Source organism: Hylobates moloch, unplaced genomic scaffold, assembly GCF_009828535.3.
Source record: "Hylobates moloch isolate HMO894 unplaced genomic scaffold, HMol_V3 SCAFFOLD_6, whole genome shotgun sequence".
NCBI classification, from domain to species: domain Eukaryota; kingdom Metazoa; phylum Chordata; class Mammalia; order Primates; family Hylobatidae; genus Hylobates; species Hylobates moloch.
The window spans coordinates 42,458,438-42,472,428 of NW_026652281.1; the positions used below are offsets into that span (position 1 = coordinate 42,458,438).

A 13,991-nucleotide genomic window follows, 5' to 3' on the forward strand; every position below is an offset into this window, starting at 1 on the left:
GAATGGGTTTGAAAATGTTTATAATTTTTTGAGTGAGCATAGCCCATGATTATCATTCTCTGTTTTGGTTTGTTTTATATACCTTTGTAATTCTATTTTTTCTTTATGACTATTATTACAAAAGAGATGTAAAATTAATATTAGAGCTATAAAATATTGTATCAAAAATGCAAACGCCAGGATTTTCCAAATAAACTTATTTATATTATTATTAATAATAAAAATATCTTACTATTAATAATTTTACATGGGAATGAATAAGTATTTTTACTAATCATAAATAATTTAGAAGTGTTATATTTCATATTTATATTACTCTTTTAGATTTTTCTTGTGTTTTGTTTTATAAAACATTTGGAAAGGATAAATTAAAATATAATTTTTTCCTTATGAAGTAAAATTTTAGTAATATTAATGATTTTTAGAAGCTATATTTGAGTCTTCTTAGGCTTATATTACGATGTGGTATTTGTTTACACTTCTATAACTGAAATATAAAGCTTTTGAAGGAGGTACAAAGAATATTAATATATTATGTGATTAAAAGTCTGAGAAATATGTCCTACTGAGAGGTGACAACATGCTAGCAGCCCTCACTCGCTCTCCGCGCCTCCTCGGCCTTGGCGCCAACTCTGGCCTTGCTTGAGGAGCCCTTACGCCCGCCCCTGCAGTGTGGGAGCCCCTTCCTGAGGTGCCAAGGCCGGAGCCGGCTCCCTCAGCTTGCATGCAGGTGTGGAGGGAGAGGCACAGGCGGGAACCGCGGCTGCGCGCAGCGCTTGCCGGCCAGCGCAAGTTCTGGGTGGGCGTGGGCGCCGCGGCCCGGAACTCAGAGCGCCTGGCCGGGCGGCTGGAGGGGCTTAGCACCTGGGCCAGCAGCTGCTGTGCTCGATTTCTCGCCAGGCCTTAGCTGCCTCTCCGCGGGGCATGGCTGGGGACCTGTAGCCTGCCATGCCTGAGTCTCCCCCTCCCCCAGGCTCCTGCGCGGGCGGGAGCCTCCCTGATGAGCGCAGCCCCCTGCTCCACTGGCGCCCAGTCCCATTGACTGCCCAAGGGCTGAGGAGTGCAGGCGCAGGGCGCAGGACTGGCAGGCAGCTCCACCTACAGCCCAGGTGCAGGATCCACTGGGTGAAGCCAGCTGGGCTCCTGAGTCTGGTGGTGACTTGGAGAATCTTTATGTCTAGCTAACGGATTGTAAATACACCAATCAGCACTCTGTATCTAGCTCAAGGTTTGTAAACACACCAATCAGTACCCTGTGTCTATCTCAAGGTTTCTGAATGCACCAACTGGCACTCTGTATCTAGTTAGTCTGGTAGGAACTTGGAGAATCTTTGTGTCTAGCTAAGGGATTGTGAATGCACCAACTGGCACTCTGTATATAGCTCAAGGTTTGTAAATGCACCAATCACCACTCTGTGTCTAGCTCAGGGTTTGTAAATACACCAGTTGACACTCTGTATCTAGCTAATCTAGAGGGGACTTGGAGAACTTTTGCGTCTAGCTCAGGGACTGTAAACACACCAATCAGCACCCTGTCAAAATGGACCAATCAGCTCTCTGTAAAACAGACCAATCGGCTCTCTGTAAAATGGACCAATCAGCAGGATGTGGGTGGGGCCAGATAAGAGAAGAAAAGCAGGCTGCCTGAGCCAGCAGTGGCAACCTGCTCGAGGCCCCTTCAACACTGTGGAATCTTTGTTCTTTCGCTGTTTGGGTCCACGCTGCCTTTATGAGCTGTAACACTCACCGCAGAGGTCTGCAGCTTCACTGCTGAGGTAGCAAGACCACGAACCCACCAGAAGGAAAAAACTCCGTACACATCCAAACGTCAGAAGGAGCAGACTCTGGAAACGCCGCTTTTAAGAACTGTAACACTCACCGCGAGGGTGCGTGGCTTCCTTCTTCAAGTCAGTGAGACCAGGAACCCACGAATTCGGGACACACTACTAGGTAAGAATAAGGACCAGAGAAGAGAGGACCAATGAAAATTGTATCTTCCAAACTTCAGCAGAGAGTTTGAAACTCACTAGACTTCTGCGTTTTCCATTTGAAGACCAAGGTGAATATAGTTTAAAATTGATGATTGTGTTGAGTCAACGTTGTTAGTCATATTCAGTGCCAAGTTGAATATGGTTTAAAATGTACAGTGGTGTTAAGAGTCATGTTGTCAGTAATATATTATGGAGTAACCATATCGAAAGATTTTACAAGACCTGAATTTTTAAATAAATTGAAAAACAATTCTGACCACAAGCAAGAAACTAAGCCAGGTGCTTTTTATTCATCTAGAATTGTTGCTTCCAAAGTGAAACACCATCACAATATCTACCCCACTCCTACTTGACACCTCATGAAGAGTCTCAAACCTTCCTCCAAAATGTCTTGAGAGCTAAGTTGTAGGCTAGATTTGAATGTCTCTCAGCAGAATACCAAGCTTGCCAACAGTATAGAATTTACGTTAATATAATCCATCGGTACTATTTATGTATTATCTTCATCCACTGTAACACTAGAATTTAAACAATAATCTATTTTTTCTTTCAAATACATTCTCTAAAAGTAGGAGAAGAGACTTTTTAAAATATTGAAGTTGAAAATAAGAAAACATGGTTTTCTCCTAACCTTAAGCATATTCTCACACCTGAAAAGGGATTAAAAAAACTGTTGAAATCACCTTTTGTATTACTTCGTTAAAATTGCCCTCACAATGGGATACCAACTTCCCACAGTAATATTTTAAAGCATTCTGGTGCTGTGAAGAATATTTAATTATGTGATTATTTTTCATTATGTGTGTAGTTAATTGTCTCTACGTCAGATGTAAATGATTTTGAACAATAAAAGTGAATGAGTAATGTTCTTGCTGTGAGCAACAGATGTCATGTGGATTTTGATTTCTTAGTCATTTATAAATGTTTATTTTCCAGTCTAGAAAAGCAGTTAGTTAAGATTACAGACTAATAGCCTCCAAAATCCAGGTTTAAGAATGAAAAGCAATGTGAATTCTGGAACTGCAGAATACCGCCTAGGAAAAAATATTTTATTATATTTATGCTTTTTAAATACATAAAAATATGATTTTAAAAAAGATGCATAGCTTAGTTATACCTCTCTGAATTTGAGTCCTACTGCCAAGATTAAAGATTTTTGCCATTCTCACATGTGAACCAATGTCGTCTTCTGCCTCTGACTACCGCCTCATATGTATGGTCTTTTGCACATTACAAACAATCTTTGTTTATGGAATGGCGTATGTAAGAAAAATAAGATGTACTTTTTTAGTTTACTGGGCATATTCTGTTTTTTGGCAAGCATCCCTTTCCCTTTTATTGACAATAGAATAACTTTCTTTGTGATAAATATTTACACCCACTTAGCTCACATAATTTAGGTAGGGTGGCTGCAATTCTGGATCCAGTGCTAGTCATGAGAAATAGATCCTGCCGACAAGAATATCACATTCGTCACTCAGAGTATTTTAATTCAGAAATGGTTGATATTTTTCAGGCTGTCAATCTGTGCTATTTCTTGGAAATTTTGCTTGAATAATGAAGGAGTTAAGACCATACCACCCCAAAATGTTCCACTCTGGTATATTTACTATGTTGATTTAAAGGCAAGTACAAGAAGTGAGACAGGTACAAGACTATCTTTCTGACCATCTTCTGTTTATTAAAAGCAGGATATACTTTTCTCGTGAAACAAAAATGGCCTTCCTAAACCAGAAGGAAGGTACCATTCTTAGCAAGGTTGAGAAGTCGAAGCCAAGGGGAATCAGTAAAAAGAAACCTCATTGAAGTAATCCTTATATTCTTAGTCATCTCACTACCCAGTTTACTACTCTAGCCTAAGCTCCTTTGCTTTTTTCCATTTTCATAATTTACTACTCTTTGACCAATTCAGTATAAATTTTCAATTCTAACTGTGTCTTTGGGTCTTTATTTTCTTATAATGGCTCCTGGGCCATGTAAAACTTGTATTAAATAAATTTGTAGGCTTTTCTCCTGACAATCTTTCTGGTGTCAATTTAATTCTCAGGCCCAGAGGATGAAAAACATGAGGGTAAAGATAAAATTTTGCCTCCCACACAGTGACTAGAGAGAGGCAGACACTCTTTTGCACAGGAGTTACTGAGCCTGGTGATGAGAAAAGCTTGGTGCTCAAGGAGTCACCAAAAGGAATCACCTTGCTTAGGAGAGAAGCTAAACAAGGAATCATTGCTGTGAGATAGAGAACAATAAATATGGTTGTTATTTGAGCTGCTGGGTCTAACCATGGGTGATAGTTCTCTCTGACTTGTGACAAAGATTGTCTGTCTCTTGCTAGCCTCGTCTGAGCCCTCTCTTAACTAGGCCTCAACCTTGGTCTATAATGACTTGAACAAAACACTAACATAGTTTTTAACAGATCAAGGCTGCATCCCGAGGATGACTCTAGTTCAATGTAAAGTGCCTGTCTGAGAGAACTCAAGGGTGCAAAAGAATTAACTGTCTATTCCAGCCAGCACCTGATAGGGCCCCTTTTTCCCAGCCTTTCTGGAAGGGTAAAAGTTTAATAAGCACCAGTTAGCAAATCCAGATGAATTTCACATGGGCCACCCCCATCTTCCCACTTTTTATAAATTTTTACTTCCCTTACTTTACAGAGCCGCTGTTCATCTACCTCCCTATTTTCTTATTCTCCCTTTAAAATCATCTGAAGTCACCTCTGTACAAATGAAGGTTGAGTTCAGCTCACACTGGACTCTTTTATTATTGCAATAGTATATTACAGATTACAGTCTGGCCTTACTACTTTAGTGTATTATCCAACTTTAGTATCCAACTTTGTCTTTAACACTTGATGCTTATGAGAGCCAATAATGTGAAATGTAATAAATTGAGTCTGTCTGTCATTTGCAACTGGAAGAATCATAATTGATTCATTCTGTGTATTACCTGGAGTTTGAGTTCCCTTCTCCATGTGACTATGTTTGAATTTGGTAAAGATAGTCATAAAGATATCATTGTGAGGCAGCTGTTCCACAACTCTTTATCTCCAGGGGAATATAAACATGAAGCTTGTTTGATAGTTATATTGGGCTTGGCTAGATTGGGAAACTCTGAATTGTAGGGAAGAGTTTATAGATAGTATAAAATATTTTTCAGAATGTTTAATAATGATTGAGAGCTAGGACTTGCCTTTTCACAATCACAGTTCTTAAGTGACGACTTCCTCTTGATATTACATATTTCCAAATTCAGTAGAGACCTCCAAATCCTTCCTTCCCTCTTTCTCTCTTTCTTTCTTCTTTCTGTCTCTGTCTTTCTCTTTTTCTCTCCCTTTCTCTCCTTTCTTCCTTCTGATCTCTTTCTTCCTCTGTTGTTGTTCTCTCTTCAGAGAAGAATCAGAAATTAATAAGATAGACAAGTAGAGGAATGAGATATAGGCTATAAAATATGAATTTAAGTTATTTATCAGAGACAAAATTTGGGAAGACAACATGATAAAGAAGATATCAGAGAAGATAATTGAGCATTTTGCATGTCAGTGGAGGACTAATGGCATATAACTATTTATAAACTGAAGTCAAGGTGAGAATGGAGAACTTGACTAGAAGATTACAACAAGAGAGTACTTGAGTAAGTTGAGTTGAATGAAACAAATTCTATTCCGCCTCTACGGAACATTAGAAAAAGAAGGCTGAATATTTGACCGCATTAATTTAGTAGCTATTCAGGAGCATGATGAACACGGGATAGAGCAGCCATTCCTTCTCAACTCTAACCATGTTTTCAAGAATTGGATCTTGTAAATGTTCATGTTTGGGGTGAAAGACCACTAAGTCTTAACTATTACCAGGACTGAAATCACTGTTATAATTTTGTTCCTTTCAAGTACAGTAATATAAATGTAACTATTATCCTATGGGTAAAACTGACTTAAACACACGCACACACAATCAAATAATCAATGACCTGTCTCTGCAAATGTGTTCTACACCATTGCACCAGAGTCTGTTTCTAAGAAAACTGAGTGTTGAAAAAAATGCTAACCTTCAGAATATCAGTGGTTTTTGAAGAGGAAGAAGAGTTTGTATAAAACATGAATGGTTTTTAGATCTGTCACTCGCACACTTTATTACACATTGAAATAAACAAGGAAGCGTGAAATAAAAATTCTGTTTCCTGGATCCCCCTTAAGAGATTTTGATTTAATTGGGCTGGAATAAAGGCTATTAGGTTCAAAAGAAACAAATCTCCACAGATGTGTCTAACGTGCAGCCAAAATGAAAAATTACTCTTTTGAGAGGACAGAACAGGAGCAGATGCCCATGCATTGAGGAGTATTTTTACAGAGGCCTCCAATGTAGCCGCTTAACACTTGTAAATTTGAGATTGATTGGTGGTAACATGCAAATTCTTTCAAAACCAATAGCTCTTTGATGAGTAAATAAATACACTTCTTATGTCAACTTATGCAATATTTATACTATTTTGATAAGAAAAATGTGAACAACCTCTTAATGAGAACATGTAACCATTGTGTTATGGGACTCCTTGTACATTACTAATTTATACTATTTAATAGCAAGTACCAGAAAAATAATTAAAATAATTACTACGAAATATATTATTCCTAGTTCTTTTATTTGGTTATTTGAACATTTTCAATTTAAAAAATCATATATGTTAAGTTTTAATAAAAGAAATGTATGCACAAATAACATTGTGACAAGGTAGGAAAAGGCCTTGTTTAGTTCAGAGTTCAGAGTTATTAGACACAATTCACAGAAGTAAAATTGCTGACTCAAAGAGCATATGTTATTTTAACTTGGAAGGGTATTACCAAGCCATCTTGCATAAAACTCAGACTATTTAACATTCCAGCTTAAAATATATGAGAGTACTTCACCCCCACCTATTGTCAGCATAGACATTAATAGAAGAGGTATTAATGACGCTTTCCTAGAATTTTAATTTGCATGACATAATCATAAATGTCATTGAGCACGTTTTCACATATTTTAAGTTCTTTTTCTTTTTTGTATGTTTGTTAATTGTGACATTACTGATTTTTTATAATTAGTTACTACCATACTGATTCATATAAAGGCTTTGTATTTTTTATTAAATATTTATGGTGTGTGGGGGAGGGGTGGGAGTGTGTATATGTTGCAAATATGTTTTTCTGGTTGAATTTTTGACTTGACTCTTGGTAATTTGAGAAATGTAAATTTTCTAAATACTATGTAATCAAGGTTATCCTTCATTTAAAGTGAAGTTTTTCAATTTTGTGTCTCACTCAGAAATTATGAAAACAATAATCTCCTATGGTTTCATCTAATATTTTTTATGTTGGCAATTTTTAAGATGTTCCCCCTCTTTTTTATTGAAATGTAACATCACACACACACACAGACACACAGACACACAAAGTAAACATTTTGTAACTGCAATCTATATGAAGACAGAGAATGTCCTCAGAATTTGTGGAGTCCTGGATTTGTTAGGGCAGCAGTAACAAATTACCACAAATTGGATGGCTTAAAAGAGCAGGAAATTATTCCCTCACAATTCAGGAGGCTAGAAGTACAAAATCAAAGTATCACCTAGATCTGTTTCTGCCTTTAGGAAAATTCAGGATGAAGATACCTGTCTGGGCTTTTATTTTTCAGTGAGGGCTGTCAAAGCAGTTATATTGAACAGATATAAAATTAATCAATGTTTCTAATTATCGTCTTTAAGATTTTGGTAACTTGTGCTTGTCTAGAAATCTGTCCCTTGAAATTAAATTTTCAAATTTATAGTTATAAATTTCATTATTGTATCATCTCATTACCGAATTTTAATATATGTAGAGACTGTTTTTCTTTTCTTATCAAAGTACTAACTTTGGACTTTGTAGATACCCACTGTTATGTTGTTTTCTATTTCATTATTTTCTCATATGACCTTTACTCTTTATTTTAACATTATTTGGTTTAATATGCTGTTCATTGTCTAATTTATAAACCATAAAATATACACTAAAATAAATTTACTCATAAACATAGTTTAGTTTCCTTGTATATGTTTTATATATAATATTTTTATTATTCATTACTTTTTAGTTTTTATCATGATATTTTTCTTTGACCGTGGATTATTAAGGAAGTTTTTTTCTTTATTTCCAAATACATAGATTTTCTTAAACTTTGGTTCATTTTTAATTAACTTTTTATTAATTAAATTCCACATTTTACCTTATGGTTCATTCTTTGCCTTGTAAAATAGTAAAAGTTTTGACAGATACGTACTAGAATGTATCCACAATTTGGTGTCCTACAGAATTATTTCTCCTCTCTCAAAATCCCCTGTACTTCATCTATGTATTGCTCCCCTACCCGTAACTGCTGGCAACTGGTGATCTTTTTACTGTCTCTATGTATAGTTTTTTATTTGTGAGAATGACAAAGAGTTGTAATCATATAATCATACAAGATGTATCCTTTACAGATTGGGTAGGTGGTAGTTTTTGTTTTGTTTTTTTTTTCTATCGTGTGCATGTGTGGGTGTGTGTGTGTGTTTGTGAAAGACAAACTTGGGATCATACAAAATGTTGCCTTTTCAGACTAAGTAGATGGTAGATGGTAGGTTTTCTATGTTATCTTCTAGGAATTTGGGGGTTATGTTTTAAATTTAGGGCTATGATCCATTTTGAACTAACTTTTGTGAAAGCTATAAGATTTGTGCATAGATTCAGCATAGATTCATGCTTTTGCATGTAGATGCCCAATTATTCTATAATCGTACCAGTAGACTTATATGTGTGTGGATTCATCTATTTCTCCTTGCAGTTCTGTTGATTTTTGCCTCCAGTGTCTGAAACTTTGTTATTAGGCCAGTACACGTTAAGGATTGTTATATCTTCTTGGAGGAATGACCACTTTATCATCTTTCAATGCACCTCTTTGGCTCTCATAATTTTTCCTGCTCTGAAGATTATTTTGTATGAAATTAATATAGCTACTATATCTTTTATTAAAACTAATATTAGCATGCTATATCATTCTCCTTCTCTTGTAATCTGTCTCTGTTTTTATATTTAAAGAAGTTTTTTGTAGACAACATATAGTTAGGCGTTGTTTTTAATCCACTCTCTTCGTCTCTCTCAAGTGGGTTATTTAGACCATTTCCATTTCACTTGACAATTGATATATTTGAATGAAAGTCTACCATATTTGTAACTTTTCTATTGGTTGCACTTATTTTGGGGGTCATTTTAAATACTTTTCTCTGCCTTCTCTGGTTTTATTAAGCATTTTACATGACTACCTTTTCTCTCCTCTCATGGCATATCAACTGTATGTCCTTAATTTTTTATTTTTAGCAAGTGCCCCAGAGCTTGTAATATACATTTACAACTAATCCATATTCGTTATACAAAAACACTGTATCATTTTATGAATAGCGTAGGTACATTATAACAGATTATTCCCAATTCTTATCTCCCTTCTCTTATAACATTGCTTTTATTCATTTAACTTTTCCAAAAGGAATAATCTCCCAATATATTGTTGCCATTATTGTTTTGAAAAAAATTTTAAGTCAATTAGGAATAAAAAAATTAAAGATTTTATTTTACATTGATATTCCTTCTCTAGTACTCTTCTGTAATTTATGTAAATATGAGTTTCTGATCTATATAATTTTCCTTTCCTCTGAAAAAAATTATTTGAACATTTTTTTTTGCAAGGCAGGTCTACTAGTGACAAATTTCCTCAGTATTTGTCCATTTTGGAAAATATTTCTCTTTCACTTGAAGAATAATTTAGCTGGATACAAAACTCTAAATTGGTAGGATATTTTTTTCTCTATCATTTTTCTATAGATAAAGTGCTTTTATCTTTGGTACACTTCAAGTTTTTCTTTGCATTTCTGCAGTTTAAATATGATATTCTTACATATAGATTACTTTTTAGGATTTATCTTTCTTTGTCTTCTTTGATTTGTGCTTCCTAAATCTGTAATTTGGTGTTGGTCATTATTATTATTTTTTAATCAGCCAATATTACTTAAAATAATTCTTATGTTCATTTATCTTTTTATTCTTCTTCTTGTATACCCATTACACATCTTTAGAACTTTTGTAATATTCCCATGGTTCTTGAATATTCTGTTGCATTTTTAAATTCATTTTTTACTTTGCCTTTCAGTTTGGAAAGTTTCTACTAACGTATCTTCAAGTCACTAATTCTTTTCTCAGCTGAGTCCAGTCTACTGATGAATCCATCAAAAACATTCTTTATTTCTACTACAGATTTTTTTTTAATTTCCAGCACTTCCTATTGATTATTTGTTAGAGTTTTCATCTTTCGTTCACATTACTCATCTATTTTTGCATGTTGTTGACTTTCTCCATTAGATTACTTAGCAGATTAATCCCAGTTACTTTAGATTTCCCTGTTTGATAATTCCAAAATTTCTGCCATATCTGATTCTAAATTCTTGACTTGTCTCTTCAGATTGTTGTTTTCTTGCCTTTTACATGTATTGTGGTTTTTCATTGAAAGCAAGATGTGATGTATTGGGTAAAAAGAAAAAAAAAGGTAAATACAGTGTGAGAATTTTTGTTTATCTAGTTAAGAGTTGTGCTGTGTTTAATGTTCACTACAGCTGCTGGTATCAGAGGCTTCAATTTCCCTTAATGTTCTTGTTTTTGTCTCCCATGTTGTCTTTTTTGTGTGTGTGTTTTTATCTTTGTTTTTGTTGTTGTTGTTGTTGCTGTTTGTTTTTGAAACTCCTCTTCACACAGAGTCTGTGTTTCATAACTTTCTTACGTTTAATCCATTATTATTATACTGGAGTATTGCAGATGTGGTTTTAAGGTATTGGAGAGGACGAGCCTTTATAGTCTTGTGATTACCACTTTTTTTTTTTTCTTTTTAATGTGCAAGAGTACCTGGGCTGTGCCCTTCAAGAGTGCTTTTAGTCTTTCTCCCCTCCTCTTCTGTGAGATAAAAAGGCTAAAAATGGCTGGAGCTGACTAACTGCCCTTTACACAAGTCAGTTATGTCTGTGATAAATTATTTTTATTGGGGGTGGATCATTTTGAGGATAAAATGTTTTGGACGTATTTGAAAGTGGTCACTTTCCCACCTTTTCTTGTTAGAACCAAGATGTCATTTTTCTCTGATCTTTGTTGAGAGACCCTGGTTAATCTCCTAGAGGTAAAACTCACAAAAGCACGGGGACCCTCTAAATCTGCATCTTTCTCCCTGATGTTTTAACTCTGAAGCTAGCCAACATTCAACCTTCAGCAATTATTCACTACTATTTAAGCATTCCTACTAGCTATTAGCTATAGAAGCTTCTGTTCCTGTTAAGCTGAGATGTCTGTATTCTTCTGTGTCTCCAGTTTTGGGGTCAGCAGTTTGCCTTGTCACCTCCCTCCTCTGATGTATTTCTGAAGAGTTGTTGATACTTATAGTTTCAGCTCTTTTCCAGGTGAGGAAGTGAGAGTAATTATTTCCAAACATCCAAATGGAAATGGAAACCCAAATTTTAAAACATTAATATTTTAAAATGTTTAATTTCTCTATGTTCATAGAAAACAGAAGGATTTTATGGCTCAGCATAAAATCAATTTTTGGTAACTATTTCCTATGTTTTTGAAAAGAATATGTATGCTGTAGATTTGGGTGTAATATTTCATATATGTCAATATGGTTGTGTTGTTTAAATCATTTATATGCTTACTTAAATTTATATGAGAGATACATATTAATTTATTTCCTGTTAGATTTTGAATATTTTTAAGTATTTGTTTTCCACAAATAAATACATCTTCAAATTTGAGTTGTATATACTTTAAGGCTATTGAATAAATTAGACACTTCCTTAGAATTGTTTCCTCTTTCTGGTATATTGTTATTATTTTGAAATGTCTAAATCTTTAATAGTGTTTATTACTTTAAAGTCCACTTGCATAATATGAATATGGCATTCAAGCTTTCTTTCATTTATTGTTGATGTAACATCTTTTTTCTTTCACATTTAACCTTTCCGCATATATATATAGGGAGAGAGAATACATAAATGAATTTCATTTTTTTGTTTCCAATGCCACAATCTTTTTATTTTAACTAAAGCATACAATTAATTCATTTGACCTCATTGCTGATTATATTTAATTTTAAATTTATTAATTTACTGTTTGCTATTGTTATGCCTATGTTTTAGTTTCTGCTTTTGCTAATTATTTTGGATTGAATTTACTTTAAATTTTTTTTCTTCTTATTTGTTTAATACAATCCAGAAGTTATAACATGCGTCCTTGACTTATTAAAGTATAATATATATATTACAAGATATTAATAAATTTATGTTTGCCCTTATTCTGAATTATCAGGAAGATTAATGTGTATTTTACTTTTATATTTATAAATGTCACAATACATAATTTTTAAAGCTTTGCCCATTAGTTTTTGAGGAAAATTTCATGGGAGTAATTAAAAAAAACACATTTATCTGAAAAAGTTTTGTTGTACTCTTGGTAAGTAGTTTTCTATGGATATCACTCAGACTAAACATTATTTTTTTCTTAAATATTTTCAAAGCTTTGTTACTTTTTAACATTGTCTTTTCACTGTTCTTTATGTAGATATTTATTTATTTATTTATTTTTATTTATTTATTTTTTTGAGACAGAGTCTCCGTCTGTCGCCCAGGCTGGAGTGCAGTGGCGTGATCTCAGCTCACTGCAAGCTCTGCCTCCCAGGTTCACGCCATTCTCCTGCCTCAGCCTCCTGAGTAGCTGGGACTACAGGCTCACACCACCACGCCCAGTTAATTTTTTGTATTTTTAGTAGAGATGGGGTTTCACCGTGTTAGCCAGGATGGTCTTGATCTCCTGACCTCGTGATCCACTTTTTTTTAGTGCCATTCTTTATAGTACAATTCGTTAGTCCACCCTCAGCCATGCTTTATGTTACCAAAGCCATATTGTTTTCAGTTCATGCTGTCCAGAGCGCAAACTCCAATCTTCTGCTGCCATGAAAGAAGTTTACCTGGTTTTCATGGTGAAAACCAGAACACTGGGACCTAAAAGCTTCAAAAAATTAATTTCACCCAATTCTTCTCTTTCAGTTCCACTCTGCTCTGTGCTTTGACCTCAGCAGCACCTTTTGTTTCCAATGCCTGGTGTTGTGGCCCTGATCAGCTTGCTTCTTGCTGGCATTTCACTCTAGGTATTTATGTTGTAGGCACTACTAATATGCCTTTTTAATTAACTATCATATTAGAAAAGATCCAGGAAAAAGAGCTCTTGATAAACATGTGAGTTCAACCTGTTTTAAAAATAGAGATATATTTGAACATCATTATATATTATATCTCACCAGCAAAACCATAATTTCAGTTTTAAGTTTTTTGTTTGTTTGACTGTTTTCCTCTACTTTATAAATGGTTCCTCTTCATTTTTCAGGTCTCCATTGAAATGACGTCATTTCAGAGAAGGCTTCCCTGACCATGCCTCTAAACTCATCATTTTCTATCAATCAGTGCTTTTACACTGATTTCCTAGAACTTGTCTAAAATAATTTATGATATTTCACATATCTCATTTCTTTTATCTGCCTTGTTCAACACTGTATCCCAAGGACTTTGAAATGTGCCTTATGAAAGGTACACAGTAAGTGCTTCACAGGTATTTGATAAGCGAAAGTATGAATGAATGTATGTAACATCTTACCTATTGAGGATTTTGATCACAGAAAATATGTAATTAAAGTATAGCTTATTGCCACAGGTTACATCACTTATGTGTACCTTGGCATGGATGATGTCCTTAAAATGTTGCTTACTTATAGAAATGGAAATAATTATCACACCCTATGGAATTTCTGTATTAGACACCCACTTTTCTAATAAGCAAAGCCCATGTGTACTGGAGATTGTGATGTGTTCATAACATTAATTATGTGATACTAACCCTTTAAATCATTTTTCAAAACAGACCATCTGAGTTTC

At 34.6% G+C, this 13,991-nt stretch overlaps 1 long non-coding RNA gene across 1 annotated transcript; it reads left to right on the forward strand.

Annotated features, from left to right (window-relative positions):
- Positions 1-1,933: 1,933 nt before the first annotated feature.
- On the forward strand, positions 1,934-13,495 carry LOC131383726 (uncharacterized). Its single transcript, XR_009213965.1, has 3 exons — positions 1,934-1,950; positions 13,110-13,210; positions 13,447-13,495. It is a non-coding gene; the product is annotated as an uncharacterized LOC131383726 (long non-coding RNA).
- Positions 13,496-13,991: the final 496 nt, after the last annotated feature.